Here is a 26,541-nt window from a genome sequence, read left to right as displayed (position 1 = left end):
TTCCACAATCTCAGTGGAATCTCGGTCTCTTCAGGAATTCTGCTTGTCTTAGCTTTTCAATCCCCTAATCATGAGAGTATCTTGAAAGCACCATGAAATGTAGGTTTGTGCTCCCAGAGCAGATCTTTGGAGTTAGGTATTCAGCAGTACCAGGCCTCCACCCCTTCCCTGATCCATTTCTCTTCTTCCCGCATTTTCCTAGTTTCTGCAACTGAGGTTGTTTCAAATTTTCACTAATGTAAATAATTTTGAAGTATCTTTATTATTGATTTCACAAGATATTTTTTTTCTTCATTTACATTAAAACTCTTGAGCCAAAGGTGTGCACAGTTTTTGCATTCTCAGTGCTTATTGTCAAAGGGTTCTTTGAAGGAAAGAGCCAATTAAAATGTGATGGGCAGATTATATCAGAGTGACAGACTGCCACTTCAGCAGCATTGAGCATTTAATTTTGTTTAAGTTTTTGTTAATTTAAAGGATGAAAACAGTATCCTCTTTTTAAAGTTTTCATTTATTGGATTACTGGTAGGAGTGAACATTTCTACAAGTTTGTTTACTAGCTATATTTACTCTTTGGAGGATTATCTCTTTGTGCACTTTGTCTTTCATTTATTAGGGCCTTACTGTTCTTCTTATTGATGTGTAGGACTCCTTTCACAATACTGATATAAACCCTTTGTCATATTTGTGGCAATTTTCCTCCCAGCCTATCATTTAATTAATCTCTAAACTGCTGTGAATGCATTTACTTTCCTTGAAGCAAGACCAGCTCTTTGCTCATGTTAGTCAGTTTGAAACTGAGGAACACATTTTCTTCATGGAGATATAGAAGCTGCAGCTCTGATTTCAGCTCGTTGTGATTAAAAATGGCCTGTATGCTGTACCTGCCAGGAGCAGAGATTGTAGTATCGATGTGGTGATGACCCCAAGGTAAAGCTGTGTGGCTACAGCATGGGACAAGTAGGGGCTGTCCAACTGATAGAATTATGGCTAATATTTTGTGGAGTTACTGTAAGATCAGCACACAAATCCAGGCTAGCTTGAATAACTCACTGCTGAAGTATATTCACATAATCAAGAAAGATTCCCCAATATTATTGGGCAGGAAAAATTATTTGCCCATAGTTAGGTTTCAAGATATAAACTGTGGAAACACACTTATTGAAGCTGAGTCATTTTCTGTCTTCAAGTAATATGGGCTGGATTATTCAATAAGGAGTTAGTCTAGTTCTATTTTAAGAATGGCTGTGAAGACAAACAGATACCGGAGATATATTTGAGCAGATGTTATAAAATTTGTGAATATAGCTAGTGTAAGAGATTAAACAGGAGCATATTTCAGAAAAACACATCCTATTTAATAATCTGCATTATTCAACTTGGAGCTGACTGGCCCCCAAAGAGTGAAACTTGCATCAGTGCCATGTGACTGAAATTGAACCTGCTGTGGCTAACATCACTAATGCTATAGTAAAGTCGCAAGTGGAAGAGTGCTTTCCCTGAATGGAAATGGAAATTTCATCTTTAAATGTAGGTTCCACTTCCCCTGTTCTAATAGGAATGCCTAGGTTTACCCTCAAGGGTAGACTTCCTTTGGGAACTGTAAACATAAATCCAGTTGTCTTTGGGGTTCTAGTCTTTCTGCCCAGCACAGGGTGAACTGATCTTTTGCCACCATTCAAGAACCTCTGCTGTCTGGAGGTCCCGCCCCTCTGCTCAGTAATCCTGAATGACCCTCTCTAGGGTAGCACTTTTAAGGTCCTACACAGTCTTCATATATCCACTTGCACAGACAATCATAATCAAAAGAAAGTACAGCCATATCCTCGTCCCTTTTATTTCTGAAAGCTAACTGGAGCGAAAAATTTTATTTCAGACTTCCCACACAGAGTCACAAGATTTATTTTCCACTACTTGGCTTCCATTTCTCAATAAAAGTAGTTACACTGATCATGGTAATCAGTTCTTTTCACTAGCCATAAAGCACAAATATCACAGGTTTGAGTTCATTTTTAAAAGAAGCACAATTTAAAAACTTTTAGAAAGTCCATGCCTGGTACTGGGTGGTATAATGACCTCCTTTCAAATCAACATTAGACCCAGATTGTATTTCCAATCTGAAAAGGCTGCTGGGCCAGGGAAAGTGACCTTTGGCTGAGTGACTACTTGTTACCTTGTCAGCTTCAGTGCTGCCTGCCATTTGGAAGAACTAGCAAGTAATAAACTATTTACAGCCTGCACTTTTGTATCCCTTACAGGCACTTTCTGGGGTGGGAAAAAAAGGCAATTGACTTTCTCTATTCAATAGTTATTCTCATGTACTTAGGTCATCTAACTGCCTAGCAACTGCTTAGATTCAGTTCTCAGGGTACCTTATATAACAAGGGTGGCTGGGTTTTTTTGTTTGTTTGTTTGTTTTTTGACAAATTTTAAATGCACAACATAATAACTAGAGCCATACACAAATAAGGCATACAGACAAGGAAGGCAGAAAGAGGTTTTCCTGTCTTAAAAGATCTCATTTGAACAAAGCTATAAAAGGAATATCTAAATTCTCTTTTCATACACTCCAAACATTTTTATTCTGATGAATTAAGGATTATCTGAACTCTGAAAATTTCTTTTGGAAAACATTTTTAAAAAGTGAATTCACTTAAACTCACCAAATCTTTCACATCTGATAAATAAGGAAGTTTGTTTCATTTCTGAGATTAATTTTAAGAAGTAGATTTGAATAATATGTAGCAAAAAACTTTGATTTTATGGCTAGTTTATGTGGTGGGACAAACTTTTAGACAAGGAAGCATCAGGATACTTAAAAAACATATAAATAAATTGCATGTAAGTGTTTCAACAGTATTTTTGGAGATCTCTTATTTACCAGCATCAGGACTGTCTGGGCACCAGAAATCACCAGAAGCCTAAGGCATGGTTCTTGATTTCCTGAGACACAGATATATAGAAATATAAACCAAATAGAGTCTGAGATAGCATGTATTCATGCGGGGCTAATGACAGGCAGGACAGGGCTACTAAGACAGGGCCTCGTGTTGGGGCACAGGTGGGATGTGCGCTAAGACTTCAAGTGCAATGAATGTGGCTTATGGAGAGGCAGATAGAAAGCTCCCCCAGTGATCTATAAGATATACATTTTGGAGTAGTGGAAGATACCTTTAGAGGGAGAGATGGTGAGAGGTTATAGAGAAGTATACGTTTGGAAATGCTTTTTATTTTGAGCCTTTAGAGCAGTAGGCTCCAGTAAGGTGCACACACACAAGGAATTGCACACCAACTCAAATGTGGAAAGAAAATAGTACAGCTTTAATTTATATTTATTCTGTGTTTCATCCTTCAAACAGTTCTATTTTTATTTATTTTTTATATTATACATAGCACATTGGTATATGAAGATATAATTTATGAGGAAATTACATATTTTGAGGCTACAGTACCCAACTTTTTTTGATAGATGTGAATGATCAAAGACCTTTGGAGATCATTGCTTTACATCATTGTTATTAATCACAATAGTTGCAGCCACTTATTAATATATGCCAGAGACCATGTTTGGTGGTTTATGTAACAGTGGCATCTCATTTAATGTGCACAGTAATTCTACCTTGTAAATTTTCATAAATTTGAAGCTCAGACAGGTAAAGTAACTTTTGCCCGAAGTCATGTGGATGGTAAGTGGTGGAACCAGCTTTAAACCCTGACTTGCCGGCTGGATCAAGAGCCTATGAAATATATTTTCAGCTTTTTGGTCTTTTATAATAATAATTCATGCTCAGAGGCTATGTGGCAGAAAGCTTTCAGAATTTAAAAAATGTATTTTTATTGCATTGCATGGTATAGCTAGAGTTACTCCTCACAACACTAGAGTAACTCCTTTAAACCAGTAAATAATTCAGTTGACTTGTCTACAAGTTCTCTGGATCCTTAGGGCATTTTTTTAAATTGAAGTATTGTTATACAATCTTACGGTTTCAAATATATAACACAGTGGTTCAGCAGTTACCCATATTATTAAATCCTCACCCCCATAGTGCAGTTATTATCTGTCAACATAGGAGGATGTTACAGAATTACTGACTATGTTCTCCATGGTGTACTACCATCCCTGTGATCAATTTATATTATGATCGAGATTTTTGTGCCTCTTCATACCTCTCATTCTACCTACCCACCCATGTTAACCTCTCCCCATGGTAACCACCAGTCACTTCTCAGTGTCTATGAGTCTACTCCTGTTTGTTCCTTCCGTCTTGCTTTGTATTTATATTCCACAAATAAGTGAAATCAGGTGGCATTTGTCATTCTCTGCCTGGCTTATTTCACTGAGCATAATACCCTCTAGTTCCATCCATGTTGTTGCAAATGACAGGATTTCTGTTTTTTTTGCTATGGCTGAATAATATTCCATTGTGTATATATGTACCACCTTTTCTTCATCCATTCATCTATTGGATGCTTAGGTTGCTTCCATAACTTGGCTATTGTAAATAATGCGGTGATAAACATAGGGTTGCTATTGAAGGGGTTTAGTTATATGTCATATACTTAGCAGCCAAGAGAATGGACCACTTACACAGACTTAGAGGCCTATGACCAGACCTCCCTTGTTACTTGAAGGTAGAACTATATGGAACAGAAAGCAGGAAAAAATAAAGCCAAAGGTCAGATTCTGTTGTGCAAAATCCTCTTTGGGCCTCCTCCACTTCTCTGTGCTGGCCCAGGGCCACATTCACTTGAGCTACAGAAGTCTAGGACTGCTGAGGACCACCTGCAGGGCCTTCTCATCCACTCATAGTTGGGGGTTGGGTAGATACAGGATACACATCAATTTCTACTACTTTGCACATACCCACAGGTGGGAGCCCCCACACATTTTAGTACACAGGCAAAGTGCTTGATACCAAGCTGGTCAGAACAGTCCAGTACTGACCTAGCTATTGGTTTTTTTGACCTCAGACTACAAGACAGAAATTCTTTATTACTGGAATGTACTAGAGCTGATGTACTCTCTAACACATTTATAGCTACTGTGCTTTGGAGTAACAATTCTTGTGAAAGTATCTGGCATGTCTAAAATCACGTATATTATATTCATATATATAATGCTTGAATAAATACAGTGATGAATATATCTGAGGCAAAGATACTGAGTTTGTGATTTAAAAAGTGGCATTAGTCTGTGTTAGAGAAATCACCTAGTGGTATGTCTTGACTGCCTAGTTAATGGCCTGGCTTTAGCAAGTTGTAATCGTTTACTCCACTTTTACCATTAGAAGGTCCATGTTGCCAACAGCCATGTGTAGCACGGTGGTTTATACTGGAAAGTTGGTTCTGCCAGGTATTTAGCTATGAAATGAAGGCAAAGTTACAGACCTCATTACTAAGTGTTTCCTCACTTGAAAATAGATAAAATAATAGTTAATAGCTCATCAGTTGTTAATGAGATTAAATAAGATAATGCATTCTAAAATGCTTATCTTAGTGCCCATCTCAATGAAAATGCCCAGTAAATATTAAATATTGCTTTTGCAGTTACTTAAAGTACTTCTGAATGGCCTTTCATACCTGCTACTCCTCATTCTATAGAGGCAGGGAGCATTGTCCCTGGGGCTAGCTAGAAGTCTTGCTTCAGTGGTGATCTTCTGTCATCACTAAATCAGGCTTTGGCATCTGGGGTCTGCCCACCCAGGCAGAACTCTCTTCCCTCTGGCCCATGTTTACCACCTCTGCTCTGCAGGCCAGTGGTACAGAGGGAAATAAAAGGAGCCTGGATGGGACAGTGCAGGATCCCACTTGGCTGACATATGGGAAGCAAGCACATCCCTTCTCTTCACTCCACCTCTAGGGAATGCATTTCCAGGGAGTAGTCTGGTGTGGCTTGTCCTGTCCCTTGGATTAAAGAGGAAGTTAGAGGCCCTGAGGGAAGGCTAGGAACTGATATAGAGCCAGGGGCTTGAGAGGGAAAGGTCTACTTTACTGAAGACCTATTGCATGCTAGGCACTGTTGAAAGTTCTGGAGATATAAGCAAAGTAGACACTGTTCTTTCTATCAGAGAACGTAAGAGATTGATCAGGAAGGAAAAAGCATAAGAAGTGATAGAACAGGGCCTGAACTAATTGGGAAAGTTCGACCTGTGGAAGTGTATTTGAAATGAGATCTAAAGTTTCAATAAAATATAATGTGCTAAAGAGATGGCCGGACGAGCTGGTCAGCAGATGTCAGAGACTTGAAGCAGAAGGAGTAATAGTGTCCTCAGATGTGAAAGAAAGCTGTTATGAATGGAGTGTTGCTAGCAAAGGTGAGATTGGAGAGGTCAGCAGGGCCAGATCATACAGGACATTTTAGGCCAAGCTAGTTATGCTAGTTTTTATCCTAAGAGTACTGAAAAGTCACCAGAAGGCTCTAATTAAGAGGTTGACATGCTTTAACCTGCATTTTTGCTTGCTGTAGGGTAGAGAGTATAATGAAGAGTGGATACTGAAGACCATGCAGAAGCTGCTGCAGGCGTCCCTGCAAATGAAGAGTGCTGTGGACTAGGATGGCTGTCCTTGGGATGCACTAGACGCACTAGATATTATGGACAGGAAAAGGCTCTTAGCAAGGATGACTCCTAGCTTCCTGGCTTGCTCTAGTTGCTGTATGCTTAATCCATTTACGAAGGTTGGTGGTGCTGGAAGAGGACTGGTTTGAGGGAAAATATAGTCTAGTTAGCAACATTTTGAGTTGGAAACACGTTTGAGACATTGAAGAAGTCTTACACTGAGCATGGTTTCTACCCCAGGGCCTTTCACTTGCTGATTTCCCTGTCTGGGACTTTTTCCTTCAGGTATCCTATTGGCTTGCTCCCTTATTTTAATCAGGTCTCTGTTTAAATGTCAACTTATCTGAGGGGGTATCCTGACTATGTTGTCTAAAATAGCAGCCAGCCCCCACTGTTGCTGTCTGTATCTTTTCCAACACGAGCCCCCTGCCTTCTCTGGCCTCTGGTGCCTTTGGGTGGGCAGTCCTACCTAGTGGTTTCCTGACACCGTCTTAATGAGAGCCACTGCCTTCCCAAGTTTCCTCTGCCTTACCTTGTTCTGAAGCAGTGGCTGTGATTTCTTCCAAGCCATCATAGTTGTCCTGGGATAACTTTCTGGTTGTTTTTTAACCTTTCCTCGCTTCCTAAGATGATGTTTGATCTTCTGGGGGGTTAGGGACAAGCCCTGATGAATGTGTTAGGTCTGCTTTTCCCAGATTAGTTGACCACTTAATGAGAAGATGATAGTTCAATTGCAGTATTTCCTTCTCTGCCTTTGAGAAAAACAGTTTTTCGTTTGATTTTTATCAAAGCAATATTTTTATGTAGAAATAAGAACACCAAAAAAAGTTGTAGAAAGGTTTATAATGAAAAGTAACCATCTCCTAGCCAATTTTTCCCCATAGAAGCAGTCAATTAATTTTTTTCCTGGTGATTATCTCTATACCATTGAATATGCTTGTAACGCTCTTTCTTGTTTGCCAATTAAACCACTGTCCTTTACTCCCTGCCTTGAAACATGAGGACTTAGATTACTTTTTTTCTTAGCTTATTTTCTACTTCTAATTTTTGGTAGTTAGTTCTTCTTTTGAACTGTTAAGGAGGGGTAAGTAGCAAATTTATAGTAGTAGAGTTAATAGTAAATCTGTAGTAAAATACTAAATAGTAGGAAATTATTGAATATTTAAATACTTATTTAGATATCTTATGTTCTGTTAATCTTTTAAAATACTTATATAGAGAGTTTTTCTTGACTCCTACTATGTTAGATGAGAATATTTACATTATTATAATTGGTGTGAATATGGTCCATTGAAAAGGAAAGGGAATGTGCTGGGTCTCAGTGTCATGATCCCTGGGCCATTCAAACACTAATATTTCTATAATGAATATTCCTACATGAATTCTCTTATATTTTGTATCCAATCCAGCCATAATTTAGTTTGCTTATTTGGACCATGACTTCTTACATTTTTTTCCTGAAATTTCTAATTTTTTCTTCTTAAAGGAGGCAACTTTTTAAAAAATCTTGTCACAAACATCATCTCTTCCCCTTTCGCTATGTATTATCTTGAGTCCATTCTGTTTTACCTAAGGACATTTCTGATGGTTCCATTTTCATAGGATTTTTGTTTTATCTCTACAGTCTCTTTTTCTGTCTCCTCCATGCTAATGGTCATCTTGTTATGTCTGTGACCTTGTTTGACTGTGGATTGCTCCAGGTAGCTCTAGCCTGGAGTAGCTGCGCTGTTTTTCTCATCTGTTTCTAGCCTCATCAGGATGGCTGACCGGGGACTCTGCAGACCTGGGAGGGAGGATGGGGCCGGGGAGGGAACGGGCCAGAAGCAAGGGTGGCTTCAAATATCAAAATGGTAATGGCTGTGATTTGTAGGCTGTACTAGTTACTCTTGCTCTCTTCGGGCAGTTCACTGAGTTCATAAGAGAAGACCCCCTGATTTTTGCCTTGGAGTGACATTCCGGGTGGCCTGGGAGGAGAGGTGGAGAGTAAGGGGAGAAGGCTGCCTTGTGGAGCTCTGCAGGTGACAGCTGGTCGATCAACCCTTCTTTTTGGTTTTTACCTTTTCATAGTACCAGCTTCCCCTGAACCTCTGCCAAAAAGATTGCATTCTCTTCTCTCTTCCACAGCATGTGCGTAGTTGTCCTGGCTTGGCTTTGCTCAGGCTGTCCACAGCCTTTCCTCCTGTTTATCTTCCAGAAATTTCTCAACATCTCTCCTCCCCTGATGTAATATGGCTTTTTTCCTTTTTATCATAGTTCTGGGTTTTAGGGAGAGAGGAGATAAGGACTTGTTCTAAATTTGCTACTTGAACCAGAAATCCCAGTTTGTATCTTGAAATGTATAATAATGTGTCATGTTCTATGGAATGTTAACTGAATAAGAGATTTTGAATATTTTGCAGTGTTATTTAGATTGGGAAATTTTGGCCTAAGATAGAGTTTCTTGCACTGAACTCAAACTGAGAAAATCATAGAGTATAACCTCCACTGGCTTAGTTTATTTGGTGAAGTTTTAAATATGGCATTCAGATAACCACCTCCTGTAAAATATAAGATGCTGACTAAGCACACAGTGGTAAAGTACTCATCAGACCCAGTCTCAGATAAAGTGGAAAACCTCATAGGATGCAAAAGGATAAAAGGAGAAGATGGAAAAGGGTAATGGATTCATGTCAGCTAATAGAACTTCCTGTGTCAGAAAACACAGCTTTTTCATAAGCATTTAATTTCCATTTGAACATCGCCAGTGAGTTTACTATAATTACCTTCCACTTTCTGACTATAATTAGCTCCAGGAATATTTTCCCAGTATCAGTTTGAGTTTGCCCTTTGATCTTGCCTTACTCTTCTTTAGACCGCTTCAGTCTAAACTCTGATTTCCTCTTAAGTCAGGCACTTTTTTAAAAGTGTTTTTCTACCTGAAATGTCATTTCTTTAATCTAAATAAATCAGATGTCTTGACCTCTTTTTGTCCTTTTCTTCTTATATCACCAGCTTTTCTTGTTTGTTTCTGGGATTTATAGTTTCTCTTAAAGTTGAATATACACATAATGTATAAGTGAATCTTTTATCCAAATGTAAATAACATTAGGTGGTGAAAAACCTTGTCACCTTTCAAATTACAATTTAGTGAACCTTTCTTTAACAATGCATGCATTATTCAGTATGCTTATAGCTATGTCTCTTGGGGTGGGCTCCTAAGGCAATTTGGAGAATTATGTGCTATTCACTGCCTTATATGAATTCTTTTTGTAATTCAACCCATAGATTCTGCAAGTGTTACTTTATCAACTGGTAAGACCCAAAGCTATTTGTGCAAACACTGAACCCAATCATTCATTCATTCAACACCAGTTATGTTCCAGACACTGTGCTAGATGCTAGGAAGCAATAATAAATGAAAAGCAAGCTTGGCCCCAGTCTTATGGAGCCAAGAATCGGGTAGAGGAGAAAATTTTAGCTGTGATAAATGCTATGAAGGAAGAGCATAGAATTAACTCTGGTGGGACAAGAGGTATTCAGGAAAGCATCCTGATTAGAGATGTAAATACAAATATATTTATTTGTGTGCATGTGTGTAAGTGATATTTAAGAAATATCTAAGGCTTCAGTAGCAATAATTTTTTTATAACAACTTTACTGAAATATAATTCACATAACATACTGTCACCCATTTAAAGTGTACAGTTCAATGGTTTTATATATATAAAAATATAAAATTTGCTACTTTAGTGATTTTTGATTAGGTAGTTCATGACATTAATTACACTGACAATGTTATCCAACCATCACCACTATTTCAAAAACCTTTCACCACCCTGAACTGAAACTCTGTTATTATATATTAGTTCCATATTATGATATACATAATAAGTCCTAATTCCCTCTACCCCCTAGTAGACTCTGTTCTATTTTATGTTTCTATGAATTTGCTTATTCTAGCCATATAATTGGAATCAGTAGTGTTTGTCTTTTTGTCTGACGTATTTCACTTAAATAATGTTCAAAGTTCATTAATACTGAACCATGTATCAGAACTTCATTTTTATAGCTGAATAATATTCACTGGGTTTGTAAATACCACATTTTATTTATCAGTTCATCTGTTGATGGACTCTTAGATTGTTTCTACTTTTAGCTAATGTGAATAATGCTGTAGTAAACCCTGGTGTAGAAGTATCTGTTTGAGTCCCTGCCTTCAGTTCTTGGATAAACTCCTAGGAGTGGAGTTGCTGGATCATATGATAATTTTGTGTCGAACTTTGAAGAAACACCAAACTGTTTTCTACAGTGGCTGCATCATCTTATATTTCTATCCATGATACTTGAAGGTTCCCATTTCTCTGCATCTTCACCAATACTTGTTGTTATCACTTAAAAAAATTATAGCCATCCTAGTAGTTGAGAAGTAGTGTTCTATTTTTAACTTTTGGAGAAACTTCCAGAATATATTACAAAGTACCTATACCATTTTACATTCCTACCAGCAGTGTATGGAGATTCCAATTTCTCCATAACTCATCACTTACTATCTGATGTTTTGATTCTAGCCATCCGAGTGGGTATGAAGTAGTATTTCTTTGTGATTTGAATTTGCATATCTTTAATGACTAATGATATTGACATCTTTTTATGTTCTTATTGCTCATTTGTATGTCTTCTTTGGAGTAATATCTATCCACATCTTTTGCCCATTTTTAAGTTGGCTTATTTGCCCTTTTATTATTGAGTTGTAAGAATTCTAACAGCACTAGTTTTAATTTCAAGCTACTGGATAACATTTTGAAAAGGAACTTATCTTGATCCCAATAATAAAAGATGTCCATCTACAACTCCTGGATGTTTTCATGTCTTCTAATACTGCAAGGATTTATGGAGGGTTAGTTAGTTACTTGATTTGATTCCTTTGGGGTTTTCACATGAAGTGAAATGATTAATTCTAAAAGAGAATAGAATCTTAGTTTAATTCAAAGCAATAGTCAAATAGCTAAATCTTGTTGTTTCCCCCTACATTTTTAATATTTTCCTGTTCAGCAGTTTTCCTTGGGTTTTTAAAATTGTTTTGTAGCCAGGATTCTCACCTGGCCCTGGTTGACTAGCTCACTGCACACCTGTGGGCAATACATGACTGTTGACTCTATACAAAGAGCTCCTCCCAGTGTTCTGGGCCCTATACGGTGGCACAGCTGCAAGGCTGGAGGAGAGCAGAGTAGAGGCTGGAGTGGTGGCAGCGCCGAGGACAGAGGCCCAGAGGATGGCTGTACCGGATGACTGTGCGGACAGAGAGGCCCAGAGGATGACTGTGCAGACAGAGGGGCTCAGAGCAGAGACCGGCTTGCTGCCTGCAGACTTGCTGTGAGTGAACGAGATTTTAGTGACTGACCTGCCACCTGGAAATAAAGTTGGGTATAACCCTTTCACCCCAAGAAGCTTTTGCTGTCAATTTCTTTGGTCACATTGCATCCATAGCGAACTTGCCTGGGCTGAAACCCATTGGCAAGACAGCGTTTAACTGTTTCCCAGATACTTATATTTCCACTATTCATTCCTTTTTATTTAATTTGAATCATTGAGTTTTATAATTACATTACTTTTAAAAATATTTTTTTGAGGTATGTCATACAGTATTATATTAGTTTCAGGTGTACAGCATGATGATTTGATATTTGTATTATTGCAAAATGACCATTATAATATGTCTAGTTAACATCCATCACCATACATAGTTACAAAATTTTTTTTTCTTGTGATGAGAACTTCTAAGATTTACTCTCTTAGCAACTTTACAGCAGGGTGACTATAGTTAATAATAGCATTGGATAATTACATCTTTTAAACCATTCCTAGGTCATGGGCAATTTTGATTCATGTCAAATCAACTCACATTTGATAAATGTCAAATGCATTCAAGTTTATTCATGTGAAATCATACTTGGCATTCATAAAGCAATTTCTATATACAAAGCACTCTTCAGATAATAACTAATTATACTTTACAGTATACCTGGAAAATAGATTTACTAGTAATAATATTTGTCTGGATGTCAAACTCCATGAAGCATCCACTTGACATTAATGTCTAATGTGATATAAGTTAACTGAGAAGAACCTTTGCTTTTCAACTTGTAGTCAGCTGTTTATCCAGGTATCATATTACTAATCTCTTGTCAGATGATTTTTTTTCAAAAACAATGCATTAAATTGTTACTAAAACTTGATAAATTATAACTTGTCTTAATAGAGGAGCCATGAATAAAAATCTGCCCTGTGATATTTGATTTCAAAATAAAATGAAGGGAAAATGATTCAAATTTTTTTGTTTGTAGGTAAATGTCTTGAGAAGTGATCAACCTATTTAAAGCACCTTGAATGTCAATTAGGTAATTTGAATTCGTAACAACAGAACAAGTTCAGTGGTTACTTAGGACAAAGGGAGTGCTAGGGAACAAGGAACTGAGATAGAATCCAAACCCTGACATGAAGTACTTCGGTGATGTTTGGGCAGGGCTTCTAACCCCAGTTATTTCACTTATACAGTCGTAGGGTCACAGTAAGTCAGTTCTGTAAACTGATAGATAGTAGTCTAAATGCAGTCCCAATGATCAGTTGTTTGGCCTACACAGTATATTTTTTTAGTGTGAGCTAGTTTCCCATATTGTTTTAAATGGCAGATTACACATACAAATTCAGATATTTAATTTCTCTTGAAAAAGTCAGGTGAGCTGGCAATAGTAGTCCACATCCTTGAGTAACATTTGTTTGGGGGTGAGTAGCTGTCCCTGAACCATGGCTGTGTCATTTCCCACACCTGGCTCAGGTTATTCATTTATGTCACCTGCCCAGCTTCTCTAGTCACTTGAATGTACTACAGCAACACAAAGTGGGATATTCTAGGTTTTTTTCTAAAATGGCTGTGGAATCTGTGGCATAATTCTAAGATGGCTGTCAAGATTCCTATGCTGGTGTGCAACCCCTGTATAATCCCTCTTTTGAGTGTGTTTGAACCTGTGAATATGATGGAGGCCAGTGTCATGACTGTGTTATGTTATATGGCAAAAGAGATATAGATGCATTTGAGGTCCCTGATGGTTGACTGTGACTTAATCAAAATGGAGATATTTTGGGTGGGCCAGACCTAATCAGGTGAACTGCACCGAGCCAAGAAGCAGTTTTTGTGTGTGTGTGTGTTTAATTAAGGTATCACTGATATACAATCTTATGAGAGTTTCACATGGCAGCATCATGGTTTCAACATTCACCCATATTATCAAGTACCCCTTCCCAACACATTGCGGTCACTGTCTATCAGTGAGAAAGATGCTATAAACTCATTACGTGTCTTCTCCATGCTGTACTGCCTTCCCTGTGACCTACCTATATTGTGATTGGTAATTATAATGCCCCTAATTCCCTTCTCAACCCCTTCCCTTTGGTAGCCACTAGTCGCTTCTTGGAGTCTCTGAGTCTGCTGCTGTTTTATTCTTTCAGTTTTTCTTTGTTCTTACACTCCACATGTGAGTGAAATCATTTGGTACTTGTCTTTCTCCGTCTGGCTTATTTCACTGAGCATAATACCTTCTAGCTCCATTCATGTTGTTGCAAATGGTAGGATTTGTTTTCTTCTTATGGCTGAATAGTATGTACCACATCTTCTTTATCCATTCATCTATTGATGGACACAGGTTGCTTCCATATCATGGCTATTGTAAATAGTACTGTGACAAATATAGGGATACATATGTCTTTTTGAATCATGGATCTTGTTTTCTTTGGGTAAATTCCTAGGATTTGAATGACTGAGTCAAATGGTATTTCTATTTTTAGTTTTTTGAGGAATGTCCATATTGCTTTCCACGATGGTTGAACTAATCTACATTCCCACCAATAGTGTGGGAGGGTTCCCTTTTCTCCACATCCTCACCAGCATTTGTTGTTTCTTGTCTTTTGGATGTTGGCCATCCTAACTGGTGTGAGATGATATCTCTTTGTGGTTTCAATTTGGATTTCTCTGATGATTAGTGATGTGTAGCATCTTTTCATGTGCCTGTTGGCTTTTGAATTTCTTCTTTGGAGAAGTGTCTGTTCAGATCCTCAGCCCATTGTTTAATCAGGTTATTTGTATTTTGGGTGTTGAGGTGTGTGAGTTCTTTATATATTTTGGATATTAACCCTTGTCAGGTAAGTCATATGTGAATATAATCTCCCATATTATAGCATGCCTTTTTGTTCAGCTGATGGTGTCATGAATAAACTTCCAAATGATCAGAGATCTAAATGTAGAAAAATAAAACAATAATGGTACTGGAAGAAAACAGAGGTGAATTGCTTTTTGTGGAGAAAAGTTATTTTAAGTAGCATTGAAAATCCAGAGGCAATTACAGTAAATCAGTAATAGATTGAACTACATAAAATTTAAAAACTTTTACATGGCAAAAAGCACTCTTAGCAAATTCAAAAGATGGTTGTGAAACTGGGAAAAAATTTTTGCAATATATACCACAGATGAAAGGCTAATATCCTTCACATACAAAGAACTTCTAAAAATGAAGAAAAAGACCAAAAGTCTGGTTGAAAAAATTGAGCAAAAGGGATAAACAGTCAGTTAATAAGAATTGATGTAAGGTTGGCCTTAAATGTGTAAAAAGTTGTTCAAAATCACTCATAACCAGAAAAATACAAACTAAATATGCACTGGATAACATTTCTCAACAGTATGGTTAAAATTCAAATACTTAAGAGCATTTTCTGCTGATGAGGCTGTGGGGAAATAGGCATTCTCAGACATTGCTGGCAAGGATGCAGAATGGTGGTAAATTTGGCAGTATTAGCCAAAATTACATATGCATTTATTTTCTGACCAGATATCTTATTTCCATGAGTTTTCTCCTGAATATATACCTGCAACAGTATAAAAATGTGTGTGTAGCTTCTTCACGTCAGCTTTATTTGTAATTACAAAATGTCAGAAACTGCCTAGACCTCCAAACATAAACAATGTACACACAATGGGACACTATGTAAAAAGAGAATGAGAATGATCTCCATGAAATTATATGCAGTGATTTCCTGGGAAATAATTTTAAATAAAAAAGCAAAGTATAAAAGAGCATAGTTTGTATGTGACATTTAATTTAAGAAAGAAAGGAAAATAAAAAATCATAAACATCATTAAAAAAAAGCAGAAATGATAAACAAGAAAGCATTGTTTTTTTAAATGACTACCTATTGAGAGAATGTGGGAGAGTAATACTTTTCTGTGAGTAACTTTTTTTGTATAGTTTGGCTTTTCAAAGCATGTTAATATGTTACCTACTCAAAAAATAAAATCGAACCATCTTATACAAATCTCATTTGTATGAGAATAGGGAAGAAGCCTTAAAACTGAAAGTATCCTGATAGTGTGTCAAATAAATATCAGAACCACATCCAGGGAGAAAACATAATGGCATAAAGAAAGAAGTACGTGTAACTGATGTACATACTGACTGACATATCCTGAGTTTGGGTAAGGGAAGAGGCTGGGAGAGGGAAAGAACTGCAAACAGATTATCATCTTTTTTGAGTAAGTTTATTTCTATAGTGGTATGGCAAAGCAATTCTTAAATGACTTTGGATATATAATAGGATTTAGCAAATGAATAAATATACTGATGTTGGAGCAAGGTTTCTCAGTGAGGAAGAAGGGACATAACAAAAATGGAATGTGGGAAGGGATTGGAATTGGAGATATCAGTTTGTATTCATTATTTCTAAAATGTGTATATGCATATGTATATGCATTTATTAGTTATCTATTGCTGATAACAATTTATGCTAAAATTTAGTAGCTTAAGACAATAAAAATTAATCTCATAGTTTCTCTGGGTTAGGAATCCAGAAACAGCTTAGCTGGGTGGGTTGTTCTGACTTAATGTCTCTCATGCAGTTGCAGTCAAACCAGTGACTTAGACTGTAGTCCTCTTAAAGGTTGACTGAGGCAGGAGGATCCACTTCCAAGATCACTGATGCGGTCATTGGCAGAAAGCTTCCGTTCTGCGCTCCAGGGGCCTCTCGTTAGGCTGCTCACAGCATGGCAGCTGGCCTTCCCCAAAGAGAGTAAAGAGAGGAGAGGGTGCGTAAAACCAAAATGGAAGCCACAGTTCTTTAATAACCTAATGTCAGAAGTGACATATCATCACCTCTGCCATGCCCTGTTGGTCACTCAGACCAAACCTCACGCCAGTGTGTAAATACCAAGAGGCAGAGATTATTGGGGGTCATCTTGGAGGCTGGCTATCATGATGCGTGTGTGTGTGTATATTTATGTGTGTGCATGTGCATGTGTTTGTTTTGTAGGTGTGTGTATGTATATGTGGCTATACATGCATATATTTCCTACCTCTGTCTGCTGAAAGGGCTAAAAAGTGAAGACCTGCCAGTCACCCTCAGCATAGCTAGCATCCAGGTTTTGGTCTCTAATCTCATTCTCACTAACAAAAACTAGGGCTTCTCAGAAAAATGGCTGATTCCAGGGTTGGGTCAGGTTAAGTACAAGATGATACAAGAGTATCTTGTTTTTCCAAAAAGTAAAGAAATACTCAAACATGTGATAGTGACGTGTCATAGGAACATAGGAGCAGCTTAATGGATCCCACTGGTCAAGTCTGACAGTTTGAACATCTACATAATTAAATAATGAATTATAAATCATTGAAAAAATATGAACCCATGAATCCTTCCTGAGGATAGAGAGATAAATGATAGATTGATAGGCAGATGGATGACTTCTCTTACTTAGAGATGATGGGGCCTTAGCGGTAAATGTAGAGGGAGTGCTGGATTTGGGAAATCATCATTTGCAACCATAATGATAATGACTGGCTCATACAAAAATCATCAATGCATATCAAATTTCAGAAGAAATTTTAGTGAAGAGCAAGATATTTGCATTGTCTTAAAGTATCTCTCTATAGACTGCTTATTGGTTGCAACTGAGGAAAAATAATTATAAAGTGGAGAAATTGGGAACACATTGACCATGTGATCAAAGTTAGCGTCACTCATGAGGGTCAGATGCACACTGATATACTATGCACAGCATACAAATGATATACTCTGAGAACACATCACTGTCCTATGCAGTACTGTACCCAAGAATGTAAAACCTTAATCTAATAAAAAGGAAACCTCAAATACAAAAGGAGAAACTTTCTGTTAAAAAAAGCATGTAGATGGACAGTATTCTTTAAAAATGTCAATGTTGTGAAAGAGAAAGAGGCTGCAGAGATGTTCCAGGATTAAAAGAGGCTAAAGAGGCTGGACAGTTGCATCCAATTACCCAACCCTAGACTCAGTCTTGTTCGGGAGGAGGAAGTCCATTAGGTCAGCTGGCAAAATTGAAATATGAGCATAGCGTACATAAAAGATTTGTAATGGAGAATGGTGTTTTGTGTTGGTCAGAGATTGGTTTGAATGCTCTCTCTAGTACTACTACATGAATGATTTGTCTTTTTCCCCTTGTCTGAAAATGGGGATAACTAAACCTGCCTCATGTAGTTATAGAGGTTACTTAGCCTAAGTTAAATACTTGGTGTGGACAGAGTAGGCCCTTAGTAAACACTTTGTATTCTACAGTAGAGACAGCAACCGATAATTATCTGCTTAGTTTTTTCCACGTTGAAAATCTAGTGTGATCACTGCAAAATGATTTGTCTTCTTTAATGGTGTAAGAGATTTAAATAATTTCCCTAAGCATATATCTTACCACCATGGGGTAATTAAAGCCATTGTTACATGTGACTTTATTTCTTCAGCAACTTTAATGATTGATGTTGACACAATCAGATTGGCTGGACAGACCCACCATCTGACAATTAACTGCCAAAACCAGTTTTGATCCTTTTCAGGGTGTTAGATGCCTGCTGAACAGAGAAGAAGATACAACACCAACCCAGCAAGCTGGTTGTCTTAATGCCAAGACTGTCTTTTCTTGTGTCTTAGCTTCTTTTTAAGGTACTTTATAAAGGCTCATTTTCGGAAAGATAAGCAATATTTCAATAAATAGAGGACTGAATTAGAATGTGAACAATTGCATTCTTTAACTGATCCTGAGATTCTTTAGAGAATAATGAAACTAATATGGAAAGAGACTGTATAATTCTCCACCACAATTTTTACCTTTTTAGTAGTCTCTTAGTAATTTGCATTTTTAGTAACAAAGGTAGCTCACTCAGGACATGTACAGTCACTAAAAAGCAACACACAGCACCAAACAAGACAAAATCTCTGGAATTTTCATATAACTGTACCTCATACAATGATTGTCTCTCCTGCTGACCCCCTGAAGCAGGAGAGAGATCATACCACCCTGTGCACCCATGGTGCTTCTTATCTACTCCAATCTTCAAGGTGTCGGCAGGACAGAACTTCATGAGCATATTTAAAAAAAAATGTATCCTTTTCTTTTGAATTAATATATTCACTTAGTTCAATATTCAGAGGTACAAAAGGCCTTATAGTGAAAAATACTCCTCGAACCTTTTTATCCTAAGCTCCCAAGTCCCCTCTCTGGGCATCTGATGATATGAGTTTCTGGTGTATCTTCCCAGGCATATGTTGTGCCTATACAACCAAATATTAACATATACTCTCCCCCTCTTGGGTGAATGATAGCATACTACACACTGTCCTATACATTTTCATTTTTCACCCCCAGTAGGTCTTGGAGATCCTTCTATATCAGCTTATAAAGAACATTCCCATTCTTTTCTAAGGTTAAGAACAATTTATTGTATGACTGTGCCGTTATTTCCCAGCCTGCTATCAATAAACATTTCGGTTGTTTTCCAGCTTCTGCTCTTGAAGTGATGCTGCCCTAAATAACCTTGTATATGTGTAAGTTCACACATACTTGAACATATCTGTAGATTAAATATTTAGAAATGCAATTGCCGGGTCAGAAAAAATCCATCTGTAAATGTGATACCATCAAATAGTCCTCCATAACAATGATACCAATTTACATTCCTGAACAATTTAGAAGTGTGTCTGCTGATCTCCTTGATCTTGCCAAGTAGTGTTGTCAACTGTTTTGCCCTGTGACAAGCTAGTAAACAAAAAGTGCTGTTTCAATAAAGTTTTATTTGCATTTCTTCTGTTATAAATGAGGTTTAACATGATCTTACATGTTTAAGATCCATTTTTTCTGTGAACTATAAACTCTTATCTTTTGAACATTTTTTATTGGATTGTGGATATTTTCCTTTTTTATTTTAGAAGGTTTATATGCAATTAGGAGAATTGACCCTTGGTCTGTGATCCAAACTGAGAATATTTTTTCCAAGTGTATTATTGTAGAGGCTTTTATAGAATTTACTTTGAAAAACACTTTAGTATTGAGGTATAACATACACACAAAACATACTTAATGATTTTTTTTAAGTGAAGACACTCATAATCACCATCCAGATGAAGACACAATGTTTTCAGCATTCATGGGCATATTATTAATTTCAAGAAGTGCAAAAACAGATCACTTTGGACAGATTAGGAACTGTAGACAATGAACAGTTTCATGATTTATTTAGTGCAGTTGTCCAGATAGTAATACCAAAAAGTTGTATTTTGCAGAAGAACAGAAAATTCCAAGGAATAATGACTTTTTTTCTGGTTAGGTTGCATATTTTAACATTAGCTTACTCATATTCTTCTCTTATGACGTAAAATGTACCCTACAGTAAATGCTGTGAAGAGAGTCTTGAAGAATGTTAACTAGAAGCCACAATTCCCATGAGAATTTCTACTGACAAGAAGAGAGCTTCATCTACTGTGAGAGAATTTCACCTTTCTGTGTAACAAGCAGAATGTGAAATAGCGGGAGCCAGAAATTCTTGTTCAACTCCAGGACAAGAACAACATTATATCCTCACAGTTGATACTCAAATATGTGTTCAGTGTGCATGGTCTGAAGAGCTCAGAGCATCTTGAACATTTTAGTAGAAATAATCAGCTTTTTGGGATCTAGTTCAGTATTCCTAAATATCCAGCTTGTCTCTCTTAGTCAGATTTGATCAAAGGGTAGGTCTCAGCAAAATACAAAAGCAGGTAATGCTTTTTATCCCCATTTCCTTTTTTATACCCTTTCCCACATTGTTAGTTTTCACAACTCTACCCGAAGCATTGAGGATCCTTGGCCCCACTTCTGCTGTCACCTGCTCTTGTCTCCACTATGTAGAGGCAGTAGGGTGAGGAAAATACTGAATTCATACCTGAGTTTTTATAGTCCTGACTCTACAATGAAATAGATGTCAGACAATGGTCTCTAAGTATACCCGAGTATCAGCATTCTGTATTTTATATATTGATAAACCAGGATTATTAACTTATTCCACACAAAGTAAATTTAAAACCTGAAAATATAAGTCTGCCCTTCATGTCACCCTGTTTGTTAGAATTGGGAGAAGGGCAGGAAAAGCTAGCAGGGCTCACAGAGGCATGCAGGAAGAGAGAGAGATGAGAAGACAGCATGAGAGCCTGGCTGTACCGGGCTATTTCTGATGCTTCTGCTCCTTCTAAAAGAGACCAACACAACTGGATGTGGCTGGAAGCTGGGTTATAATGTGTATATATGGCTTATTTGTTGCCAGGCTAAAAATAAAATACCGGTCCAGATTTCTGTAGCTCTGATATTTCTTTTGATCCTTTACTGACACCGATAGCTATCTTTTCATGAGTTTTCCCTCATCAAAATTTTACCTGAAGAAACACAGACATACAAAACAAGGGAAAAAATATAGACCTCAGAAATAAACCCTTGCTAATAGAGTCTAATGACATTTGACCAGGCTGGCAAGACCATTCAGTGGGGGAAAGACCATTTTCAACAAATGGTGTGGGAAAACTGGATATCCACATGAAAAAGAATGCATCTGGACTCTTACCTTATACCATATACAAAAATTAACTCAAAATGGACCAAAAATCTAAATGTCAATGCTAAAATTATAATAGTCCTAGAAAAAAACATAGGGAAAAAGCTTCACAACATTGGATTTGGCAATGATATATTGGACATGACACCAAAGGTACAGATGACAAAAGGAAAAACAGACAAATAACATTTAATGAAAATTAAAAACTTTTGTGCATTAATGAACAGGATCAACAAAGTGAAAAGCAGTCTATGGAATGGAGATATTTGAAAATCACTTATCTGATATGGGATTAATACCTGGAATATATAGAGAACTCCTAAAGCTCAACAAAAGAGCAAACAATCAGATGACAAATAAGCAAAGGACAGCTCTCCAAAGAAGATACATAAGTGACCAACAAGCACACGAAAAGATGCTCAGCATCACCAATCAGGGAGATGCTAGTCAGAACTACAGTGAGATAACACCGTATACCCATTAGGATGGCTTCTATAAAAAACAAAACAAAAAAAATGAAAAACAGGAAATAATGTTGGTAAGGATGTGAAAAATTGAAAGACTTGTGCACTGTTGGTGGGGATATAAAATGATGCAGCCACTTTGAAAAGCAGTATGGTGGTTCCTAAAAAAATTTAAAATAGAATTAACATATGATCCAGCAATTCTGTTTCTGGGTATATAGTCAAAAGAATTGAAAGTAGAGTCTTGAAGAGAGATTTCTATATTGATATTCGTAGAAGTATTATTCACAGTTGCTAAAACATGGAAGTAATCTAAATGTCCATTGACAGATGAATAGATTAAGGAAAATGTAGCATAGACATACAATGGAGTATTATTCAGCCTTAAAAAGGAAGGGAATTTTGACTGTGCTACAATATGAATGAACTATGAAAATAAGTGAAATTATCCAGTCACAAAAAGACAAATACTGTTTGATTCACTTACATGAGGTACCTGGAATAGTCAAAGGAATAGTGGATATGTACTTCATCATATTGTTAAGACATGAAAAGGTTTTTAAAGAACCTCCCATCTGGTTGGGTTATCATTTTAGTCCTTGAGTAAAAGGACTTACTATCATTTGAGTAAACACTTGTTTACCTCAAATGTGCTAAAGAAAATTTTTTTTCCTTTAAAAATTATAGCATCTTCCCCAAGAATATTCTATGGCATATTACATCTGAAAGATGCTACCACAGAGGGGTTGAATGATAAAATGGGGAAGCAATGAGTTAAACAAAATTGAAAAAGATTCATTGATGCTAGACCTCTCAGAACTCTTAATATGCTACATTCATGCTGAATCTTTAAAGGAAATAATATTGGTAAGAATCTTTAAAGGAGAGATAGCATGTAGGGTTTTCCAAAATGAATTAGCCATGGGGCACTTTTGAGAAACGTGTGGGCAAGTGTTTCGAGGAAAATAATGTAAAAATTTTTGTCTCAAGTTTTCTAGTTTTGCCTTATCTAAATCAATGCATGTGGAATGTCTTCCATAATTTGAATCTTTCTTGACCTCCTCTAAACTCCCCAGAATTTACATGATTTTAAGCATTTCCACCAGAGTGTGCCACGGAACTAAGCTGATAAATTATATTCAGATAAAATATTAGCACCTAATAAGAGCTTTCTTACCTCCCCAGGCCACATTGGCATGACAAGGAAGCTTCAGCCTGAGAGCCAGTTCAGAATTTAAGGCAGGACCTCTCAGTGGAATGGGAGCCAAACAAGGGCTGAAGATGAGGAGCAGTTTGGAGGCAAGAGGTTTCTGATACTCCTTCAAATTACACGCTATAGGGATCAACTCCTCTTTGTATACAAACAGCAAGCTGGTTATGTTCCCACCTGTCAAACTGGGGAAAGTCATTTTTCTTTTTCGATATCAGAGGGAGAATCTGTAAGGTGACCAATGATCACAATTTTCCCAAGACAGGGATTTTATGGGACTTTCAGTTCTAAAACCAGGAAAATCCCAGGCAAACTCATACAAGTCAGTCACACTCACAGAACAGCCTTTCACAAAATACCCTAACATTTCTGGAATCAGAAACTTCCATGTGAGGCACATTAAATATTTTTTACTGAATTGCGGAAGTGTATTTGTTGGTTTGTTTATGGTGAAGAAGAAAATGCAGGAGAAAAATGGTGCAGTGTTCTCTGTCATTTTCAATCTAATCACGCAGTTTGTGGAAGGCCCAGCTGCCTCCTTCACTTCCCCATTCTTCTTTCCCCTTTGCTTCTCGGCCACGTCAGTGCTTTTTTTGCAAGAGCACCACATGGGGTGCTGCAGCTGATGGGGAAAATATTGGTTCCATAGATGGGGGGTACTACTGGTATTCTAACCCTGGTTTTTCCTCACTCCTCATTTCTAACCAACTGACTGATGTGTATCCAGGCTTTGTTTTGTTAAATCTTATCCATCTTCTCCTTTTTATTTTGTTTTGCTTTCTTAGTGTTATTCCCTAATCTTTTCATGAAAAATACATATAATGTCCAACATGTGCTGTGTCGTGCACTGTGCATAGACTTCACATACTTTATTTTGACCAATTTCACAAAACCTTAAGATGGAAACAATTTTTTAAAATTGAATTATCTATTTTTTTAAGTTTTTTTATTGAAGTATTTTTTTAATTGAAGTATTGTTGATATACAATCTTATATTGGTTTCACATATGCAATACAGTGGTTCAACAACTACCCATATAATTAAATCTTCATCCCCTCTAGAGTGGTTACTATTTAAACATAGAAAGATGTTACAGAATCATTGGCTATGTTGTCCATGCTGCACTACTATCCCCATGACCAACTTGTATTATGATTGAGAAATTCTGGGCCACTTGATCCCCCTAAACCTCCCTCTCAATTACCCCAACCCCTTCCTAATAGCAACCACTAGTCACTTTTCTGTGTCTATGAGTCTACTGCTGCTGTTTTGTTCATTCTGTTTTACTTTGTTTTCATATTCCACAAATAAGCGTGGCATTTGTCTTTCTCTGACTGGCTTATTTCACTGAGCATAATAGCATCTAGGTCCAGCCATGTTGTTGCAAATGACAGGATTTCTCTTTTTTAATGGCTGAATAATATTCCATTGTGTATATGTACCACATCTTCTTTATCCATTCATCTATTGATGGACACTGTTGCTCCAATGTATTGGCTATTGTAAATAATGTGGCAGTAAACATAGGGGTGCATATATCTTTTCGAATCAGGGATTTTGTTTTCTTCAGGTAAATTCCTAGAAGTGGAATTACTGGGTCGAATGGTATTTCTATTTTTAGTTTTAGAGGAACCAACATACAGCTTTCCACAGTGGTTGTCCCAGTTTACATTCCCACCAAGGGTATAGGGGGGATTATCTTTTCTCCACATCCTTGCCAACACTTGTTATTTCTTGTCTTTTGGATAGTGGCCATTCTGACTGATGTGAAGTGATATCTCATTGTGGTTTTGATTTCCATTTCCCTGATGATTAGCGATGTGGAGAATCTTTTCATGTGCCTGTTGGCCATCTGTATTTCTTCTTTGGAGAAGTGTCTGTTCATATCCTCCACCCATGTTTAAATCAGTTTATTTGCTTTTCGGGTGTTGATATTTTGGATATTAACCCCTGATTGGATAAATAATTTACAAATATATTCTCTGATACTGTAGGATGCCTTTTTGTTCTGCTGATAGTGTCTTTTGCTGTAAAGGAGCTATTTAGTTTGATGTAGTCCCACATGTTCATTTTTTATTTTGTTTCTCTTGCCCAAGGAGATGTGTGATGGAAAAAATTGCTCATGCCTTTGTTCAAGAGATTTTTGCCTTTGTTTTCTTCTAAGACTTTTATGGTTTCATGTCTTACATTCAGGTCTTCAATCCATTTCAAGTTTACTTTTGTATATGGAGTTAGACAATAATACAGTTTCATTCTCTTGAATGTAGCTGACCAGATTTCCCAACAGCAGTTATTGAAGAGGATGTCTTTTCTGCCTTCTATGTTCATGGCTCCTTTACTGTGTATTAATTGAACATATATGTGTGGGTTTCTATCTGGGCTCTCTATTCTGTTCCATTGATTTAGGGGTCTATTTTTTGTTTCAGTACCATACTGTCTTGATTACTATAGCTTTGCAGTAGAGCTTGAAGTCAGAGAGCATAAATACCCCAGCTTTGTTCTTCTTTCTCAGGATTGCTTTGGCTATTTGGGGTCCTTTGTGGTTTCATATGAGTTTTAGAACTATTTTTTCTAGTCCATTGAAAGATGTTCTTGGTATTTTGATAAGGATTTTATTGAACTGTACATTGCTATGGGCAGGTTAGCCATTTTGACCATATTAATTCTTCCTATCCATGAGCACAGGATAGGTTTCCATTTATTGGTGCCTTCTTTAAATTCTGTTATGAGTGCATTATAGTTTTCAGGTTTTTTACTTCCTTGGTTAGGTTTATTCCTAGGTATTTTTTAGTTTTTGATGCAATTGTAAAAGGAATTTTTCTGATTTCTCTTTCTGCTAGTTTGCTGTTAGTATATAGGATGGCAACAGGGTTCTGTGTATTAATTTTGTATCTTGCAACTTTGCTGCACCCAGTGATTATTTCTAATAGTTTTTTGGTGGCCTCTTTAGAGTTTTCTATATACAGTTTCATGTCATCTGCAAATAGTGACAGCTTAACTTCTTCCTTACCAATTTGGATGCCTTTTACTTCTCTGTCTTGTCTGATTGCCATGACTTGGAACTCCAGCACTGTGTTGAATAAGAATGGTGAGGGTGGACATCCTTGTCTTGTTGAGTATCTTAGAGGAAAATTTTTTAGCTTTTCATGATTAATTATAATATGTTGGCTGTGGGTTTGTTATATGTGGCCTTTATTATGTTGAGGTATGTATCCTGTATACCCATTTTGTTGAGGGTTATGAATGTATGTTGAGTTTTGTCAAATGCTTTCTCAGCATCTTTTGAGATGATCATGTGTTTTTATCCTTTTTATTAATATGGTATATGACATTGATTGATATACAAATATTATACCATCTTTGCATCCCTGCAATAAATCTCACTTGGTCTTGTTGGACAATC

Source organism: Manis javanica, chromosome 1 (genome assembly GCF_040802235.1).
Source record: "Manis javanica isolate MJ-LG chromosome 1, MJ_LKY, whole genome shotgun sequence".
NCBI lineage: Eukaryota > Metazoa > Chordata > Mammalia > Pholidota > Manidae > Manis > Manis javanica.
This window is presented reverse-complemented; position numbering follows the sequence as displayed.